Genomic DNA, 7,762 nt, shown 5'->3' with positions numbered 1-7,762 from the left:
CCAGGCACTTCAACCGCTGGAGCAGCGCAGGCAAGCGGGAGCGTGGGAGCCAGCGCTGCCTGCTCCAGGCACACGGGCGGCCCGCCGCTGCCTGCAAGGAGCCCTGCAAACTTCCCAGCCCGGTGGGTGCAGACACCGCTCCGGCCTGGCTCCGTCCTGCCCTGGGTGCCTGCACCTTGGAGCAGGCTGGGATATTCCTCCGGAGTGGTGGGAGGGAGGGTGTGAGCCAGAGGGAGGAGGCACCAGGCTGACTGGTTCAGGCTTGCTGAGAAAAAAAGCACTTTTGATCTGCTTTTTCTCTGAGCTGGGGATTAAACATTTACTCAGACCAGCAGGAGAATGCGCCTTTTTTTTTTTTTTTCCCCCTCCTTTTCATGCCACCCACCTACAGCTCACAAAGCACCGAGGTTCCCCCTTTCTGTAACTTTTTTGTTCGGCTAAAACATGTGCTTTCACCACCGGCTGCTTCACAACCGGCAGCACGCACAGCCCACACCAACACCCGGCGACCCCACGGTGCAGCCACTGCTGGGCACGGCCAGAGGTGTCTGCTGTTTATGATACCTTTTTCAAAAACTCCAGGCTCCAAAGTAAAGCCGGGCTCCAGCCCTGGGGTGCTGGATGGCAGCACCGTGGCACGCACCCGCACTGAGCCGCTCGCCCGCAAACCCGCCACTGAGGGAGAAAATCTGGTGCAAAAGGGGAGAAGGGGGGGACGCTAGTGGGGTGCTGCCACCGGGTCCCTGCCCACTTTCTGGCTGAACATATCGCTCGCCCACAACGTGGATTTGCAGCAAACAAAACCATTCAGGGCTTTGTGCCAAGTTCGACAAATAGTTTGGGCTGGGGGAAAGGAAGAACGAGTTTGGGGGGTTTTTAGGGAAATCCGAATGAAACATTTTGACATTTTCAGAAGAGAAGTGCTTCAGTTTCTTTTTTGAAAGAATATTTCCACATTACTTTAGTAAAACTCATCTAAACAAATAAAACAGCCCTGCAAACTAAAGGATGTGTACACCAAAATGTTTGTTACAGCGGGGGAAGTGACTCAGCAAGGAACACAAGTGTTTTCAGCTGATCTGCAGTGATTTCTGGGGTGGGGGGTGTGGATTTTTAGGAAGCCACCAGACTCAGGGAGCAGCAGCATGCTGAGCCGTGCTCCATCCAAACCCTCGGCCCTGCAACCGCGGCTCCCCGAGCACCCACAACATGTTGCCCCAGGGTGTCACCCCCCCCCAGCCCCTCCCCAAATACCCACTGTCGTTATTCAGACCCAAAAAAACAGGGCCAAACCCCATCCCTGCTCCCAAGTCCCACCCGTGCACCCCCAGGCCAGTGTATTCATGGCTGCATTTTCCCCAACACTTCTTATCCCCCAGATCCAACCACCCCCACTTCCATTCCTGCCTGCCCAGACACATTTCCAATGATGCTGCTTGTTCCAAGGAAGATAAATGCAAAAGTAATTTCCTATGAGTCTGCTTCTGTCTCCATTTGCTTGCATTACTACAAGTCCCCCGGCTGCCAGCCCTGGTCCTCTGGGAATTTTGGCTGTGCAGGGATGGCACTGTGCCGGCATCCACGAAGTGCCCAGGTTGCATCAGTGGCAATGTCCTGCTGCAAACACGGGAGCAGGTCTGCGACCCAAGGCTGGCCGTGGTGGCAGTGCTGGCCTCGTCCCACCGGGAGAGTGGACACTGGACCTGGGTCACCATGAGAGGGGTGGTGGCTGCGCTGATTTTAAAGAAAACTTACAGGGAACATGCCCTGCATTGCGCAGGGGCTGGGGAGCTGTAGCAGGCAGGCTTGGCTGGGCACGGGGCATCTCAGGGAAGGAGAGAGCAGGCAAGAAGCAGGAAGGACAGGACAGACCATCACCGCTTGGACACGCCGGGATGAAATCAGGTCTAAAGCTCAGCTGGAGCTAAAACTACAAAAGGACAGGCAGGAAGAGGGAGTTAACACGTACCCTAGTAGCAAAGTGCAGCTCAGAGAAATGTGGGTGCGCCGATGGAAGAATTTGATGCTTTTTGCCCCTATCAGTAAAGCCTGCTCCCACCCCCCGGGGGTACCGGTATTGTCTAGAGGACTCAGGGCCAGCAGAGGGGGGGAAAGTCTGGAGTCCTGCCCAAAGGTCCCGCAGCCTGGGGCCTGTCCCCCCCTGGTGGGACTCAGGGATTGCCCTTGTTCGCTCTGACCCCATGGATTCACCCGCTGCGACCCAGCACCTCGGCTCGTGTGCTCGACACTGGCCCTTTATTAATCGTGGCTAATTATTACCAACTGTTCGAGTAAGTCACAAGGGACATAGCAAGGTTTGGCCCTGGAGGTGGGTGACCGATGGTTCAGATTGAGTGGCCTGGGGAAAGTCATGAATTTGCCATTCAGAGACATTTATGGCCCAATTATGCAAATGCTGGTGGAGTGGCAGCTTCGGTGCATTTTCCCAGAGGGATGGAGGAGCTGGTTTCTTTGCATTGGTCTCATCTCTCCGTTTCCATGATATATCATTTTTCACTGTTGGGTTTTTTCCAAAGGGGTGAAAATGAGAAGCACAGTACTTCATCTGCTCTACTTGTATTTGGCTACAATGTATTTTGGCACATGCCCCAAAATTAAGTGGTGCTTAATTTAGAAGTTAAATAAGTGTGAAAACCTTTTAGGATGATAGTTGCCAAATAAAGATTAGGAAAAGAACACAAAAGAAATGACAGTGAAAACCAGCAAGTATCATTTTTAGCCTGTGCTTTTTATTCCAGTGATTACTTCTTGGAAACAGAACCCAAGCCATCCGCATGGCTAGAGAGAGCAGAGGAAAATAAGCACATTTTGCACCAGCTGGCTGTTGGCCATGGGTTGGTGGAGGAAAGACTTGTGGTCTTTGCCATGATGAGCTGTCCAGCTGGGAGAAAGAGATCTCCAAAAATCTCCTGGAGGATTTATATATCCCAATTTGTTCAGCACAGGTCAGAGGTGCATTTAAGAAAGTGCCAAAAATCTGCTCATAGAAAATGTCCCTGAAATTCAAAGTCTGGACCTAAGAACGTGTTGCTGTGTCAGCCCTGCTGGAGAACGTAGGGCCATATGGCTGCCTGCGGAGGCAAGGCTATCACACAATGAAAAATTCATCAGCAGATGTCTCGGGAGGCTGATGTACAGCCCCTTCCCGACGGGGCAGGGAGAGCAGCGAGAGCAAGCCTCAGCCAAACCTCCTCTCGCCAGGTCTCCCGCAGAAATGGGGTCAGGCAAAGCACCTGCCCGCACTAACACTGCCTGGGCGGTGCTGTCAATGTGCCCCGACGGTCTTCGCTCAGATTTTTAGGTGCTACTGCAACCAAAGTCAGGGGGCGAATAGGGAAGTGACTGCATGGAGGATGCTTGGACATGGGGACCCCGGCACCCACGCGATGGCAGCGCAGTGGCAGCACTCAGCTGCGGGACCAGAGATGCTCAGGGCTGTGCTCAGCATCACCCCATGGCAACTGCAGCTCCGAGCACTGGGCTCTGCCTTTCCACCTACCTGCACACAATCATAGAATCACAGAATGCTTTGGGTTGGAAGGGATGTTTAGAGATCATCCAGCCCAACCCCACCGCAGTGAGCAGGGACAGCTTTAACCAGATCAGGTTGCTCAGAGCCCCGTCCAACCTGACCTTGAATGTTTCTGGGGATGGGGCCTCCACTACCTCTCTGGGCAACCTGTTACAGTGCCTCACCACCCTCATTGTAAAAAATTTCTTCCTTATATCCAGTCTAAATCTATCCTCCTTTAGTTATCCTACGCTGCGGGTAGAGAAAGGGGCTCGGGGATGCAGCTGTGCAGTGAAACTGAGCTGATGTGCCCCATCTTTGTGGCAAATCTGGCAGGATGCAGCCCATCAGGCAAGAACACCCTTTGGCCTCCTTCTGCTCCTCACAAAAGCAGGAAGGTTGCAGGGACAAGCCATGGGCTGCGGTGGCAGGTCCAGACCTCGCACGCAGTGGCAGCGCGTGGCTCTCGGCTCGCTCCCCTCAACGTTGCTGGGGCCCAGCCCGGCTCTTATGGCAGAGATGCCTGCATCCCGCAGAGCCGTGAGTCAGCCCTGGAGTGTTGACTGGGGCTGAGCTGACACACAGTCCGAAGGCCATCGCCTTTCTGCTGGGCATGAGGCAACCTGTGAGGCCCTGGGTTGTGCCCTGGAGGGGTGCAGAGCTGCGAAAACACCTTTGAGAAATTAGGGTGACAATGCAAACTGCTGCCTTCCCCTTTCTTGCTGGCTCTGGACCAGGCAGAGCAGATGTGGACTGATCCTGCCCTGCTCTTATCAGCGTAAACAGTCCCTGAGGTTTGCCAAAACACGGAAGCCTCAAAGCCCAGGGTTTGGGCCAGGCTCTGTCCCTGAAGCACAGCTGGGGAGAGGGGACCCCCACCAGTGTGGGTGGGCACCAGCCCCTTGTCTGCCTGTGCAGCCCCACCTGATGCTGCATGGCTGCCGTGGGAGGGATGGAGGGAGCCTTGGGATGTCCTCAGGACTCAGCAAGTGTCTTTCCAGGACTTGCCACCCTGAGGGCTGAGTCAGGCCAAGCTGGGAATGCCCTGCAGCACCCAGGGTCGTGCTGCTCAGCCTGGCAGAGGAGCCTGGACTACCATAGCCCCTTGGCGTGGGAAGCAGGGGCTGCTGTACCCCCAGGAGCTGTTTGCCTGCAGGACTCTGCCCTAGCACCTGGAGATGAAGGCTTGGTGCAGGGGAAGTGCTCAGAGGTCATCTGGTGCTTTCTGCACAAAAAAGCCACACGCTGTTCCTTTATCTTGTTCTCCCTCCCCTATTATCAATAGTTTTTCTGGTCTGACTGGATTTCCCTGCTGCCACATCCCCAAAGGGAGAAAGTCCACACAGCAGAGCTGAGGAGGGTGAACCCCCTGCCCACCAACGGCCTGCCCCAAACCTCTCTGCAATTGGGGAACATAAATAGCATCTGGTAAGTTACCAGCACAGGGGGTTTTGTGCTACCCTGGAGCAGGCACACACCTCTGCTACACTCCCATGGTACCCAGTCAGCCACAGCTGCTCAAGAGCGACGCATCCGGAGGGAGCACTTGCTCCGTGCTGGGAAGATGGGCGCTGGTGTCCAGCTCTGGCTGCTCTGTGCCTCAGTTTCTTGCTCGGGAAGAAGAGAGACAGGAGTGTCAATCTGGATGTGTCACCTTGGCACAAGGCTGCCTCGGAGCCGTGTGTGGCACCTGCAGCGGCTCCCTCTGGCGCCTGGCTGGGTTTGGTCTTGGCTGCCAGCGCTCGCAGGCACCCTAAGCTCCAGGACACGGCGCAGAGCCCATCTTGTCCCTGCTCCTGGTCAGCCCAACTCTGCTCTCCAGAGCCTGAAAGGCAAGGTTGGGCTGACCAGGACTGGGGAGGAAATGGGCTCTGCACCACCCACTCATCCCCGAGGTGTATCCCTGTCCCCCAGCCCAGCAAGTCCCCATCCGCTTCCTCCTGCTTCGGCCCGAGCCCCAGTTGAGGAGCTACGTGCCTGTGAACATGCAGCAGGACACGGTCCCTGCTTCTGCTAGACAGGCGAGCAGCCACACCGCAAAAAGGTAAGAAATGGAAACCAAACAAAAGATTCAAAGCCCTGCCCAGAAGGTGACACCGTGAGAGTGACAAGCAGATTTGTCTCTCAAAGCCCAGCAGGGAGTACCTATAGGCTGTTAACTTCTGGGGAATCCAGGGAGGAGTTGGGCATGACTGTACTAATGGCTCATGGTACTCACCAACAGCTTCACAAAAAGCAGGGCTGATGCTACAGCAGCTTCTGGACATGCTAAAGCACAGTTGTGTATTTCTTCCCCAAACCAGACATCTCTGTTTAAACCCAGCAGACCCTGGAGCTCCTGGCTGGCAGTGGGAAAAGATGCTGCTGGTTGCTGGCACTGGGTATCGTGTCTGCGCACGAGGAGGAATTGTGTCTGAGGCATCTCTCAGGATACCAGACCCAATCCCACCATCAGTCCCTCTGCTTGTGCTGCTTTCAGCGCCATGCCACGTTGCACAGCCGAGGCCACACCTTTGCACACATTTTGCTGCTGCAAGAGTGGCACTCAGAGGTACCAAACCTCTTCTATGCGTGTTCCTACATACCGCAACGAGCTCCCGGGCCACAAACCCTACGGGCAGGTGGGCATTACAAAGCGAAGGACACGGGGACACAGATGCAGCGTGGGCAGCTGCAGGGCTGTGCATAGCACTCAGACACGGCCTGTGCCAAACCTGGACGTGCCAGACACGGTGCTGACAGGTCCCCGAACAGGAGCTGCCACCTGGTGGCACTGGGACAATGCTGCTGGCCTGCCAGCCAGGAGGACCTGGATGGGGACATTTGGGGTGGCCCAACACCATAGCACCAACTGTTCAGCTATGCTGGGGCTGCTCCGGCACAGCCCACCACTGCCGCTTTTGCTCTGGAACACACACCCAGGCAGGGAACTCACCCAAGCCCTGAATCCTGGCTCTTGCACGGGTGCTCTGGCTGTAGCTGCTCTCCACAGGTTTTGCAACACCAGTTTGTACCAGGCAAATGCCGCCTCCAAACCCCCTCAATTTCCCATGGCCGCTTCGGACCTGATGCCGCAAGGTCAGGTGGCTCTGGTGAGACGCAGCTGGACTTGTGCTCCACACGATGTGTCCCTGTGCGCACTGCACCTCGGCCAGCCCACAGTGGGATGGGACACCTTGGTGCAGGGGGGACAGAAGTAAAGTGAGGAGGCAAAGGGGACTGTCAGGTCAGAGCTGCTTTTCTGGGGCCAGAGAGGATGTGGTTTAGACCTCGCTGGGAACCTCCAGATCACAGCAAAGGGCCTTCTCCAGCCAAGATTATCCCTGATAACACCAAACTAACCGAGCTGTGCTGAGAGGAGAGCCTGGAGGGAACAGGCGGAAAAAGCCTGGTGGAGAAACCTCCTAGAAGTTTCCTTCCCTTGACTCTGGGAAGCCTCAGCTGCAAAGAGGAGCTGGGCACCAGGGGAAAGTGCAGGCTGGGGGCCACCAGCCTGTCTCCAAAGCCTCCTCACCCACCACGGTCCCCTCGCTCAGTGGGACTCAGCCCCATCCCACTTCCCAGAGGAGAGGGAAACAAAAGAGGAGGAGGGGGAAGGGAAGGGTCTAAGAGAAACTTCTTCCAACTTCTTAGGAAGAGAAAAGCCCTATTCAGGCAGGAAGAATACCCGTGTGGAGCTGGTCACTAAGCAACCCGCAGCAATTCGGCAGGGCCTGATATACAGGCAAGGAACAAAGCAGCTTCACTGCCCACCAAGAGCCCAGCCAGGCATGTGCCAGCAGGGAGAGGGGACAGGGGACAGCAGCTGTGCGTGCACAGCCACCACAAGGGGCTGAGATGCCCAGCGGGGTCTAGAGCTCCTGGGTGCTGCAGGAGTTTGTCCTCAGTCAGCTCTGGAGGGTAACTAGCCTCCATCAGGTTCCCCCTTCACGGGGAGGCTGTTTGCTGGTCAGGAAGGATTTCTGGTCTGCTCCAAAGCCCATGGCTCTCCATGGGTCTGGTGTTCACATACATCATGCCCAACAAAGGCATCGTGCATTTCGGGTAACTCACTGCTCCCATGGATACTGTGGGGCTCTTGCATGGGCACAGCAGGCAACACAGGCTACACCCTCTCCCAGATAATTCTTCATTTAGATTATTAATGTAGGGATTTGTCCTTTGTGAACAAGCTTACTCAGACATGAGAAACTGTTTGGCCTCTCTGCAGCACAAGGGAAAAAGGGACAA

The sequence above is a fragment of the Pelecanus crispus genome, chromosome 12 (genome assembly GCF_030463565.1).
Source record: "Pelecanus crispus isolate bPelCri1 chromosome 12, bPelCri1.pri, whole genome shotgun sequence".
Taxonomy (NCBI): Eukaryota; Metazoa; Chordata; class Aves; order Pelecaniformes; family Pelecanidae; genus Pelecanus; species Pelecanus crispus.
Note: the sequence above shows the minus strand (reverse complement) of the source record.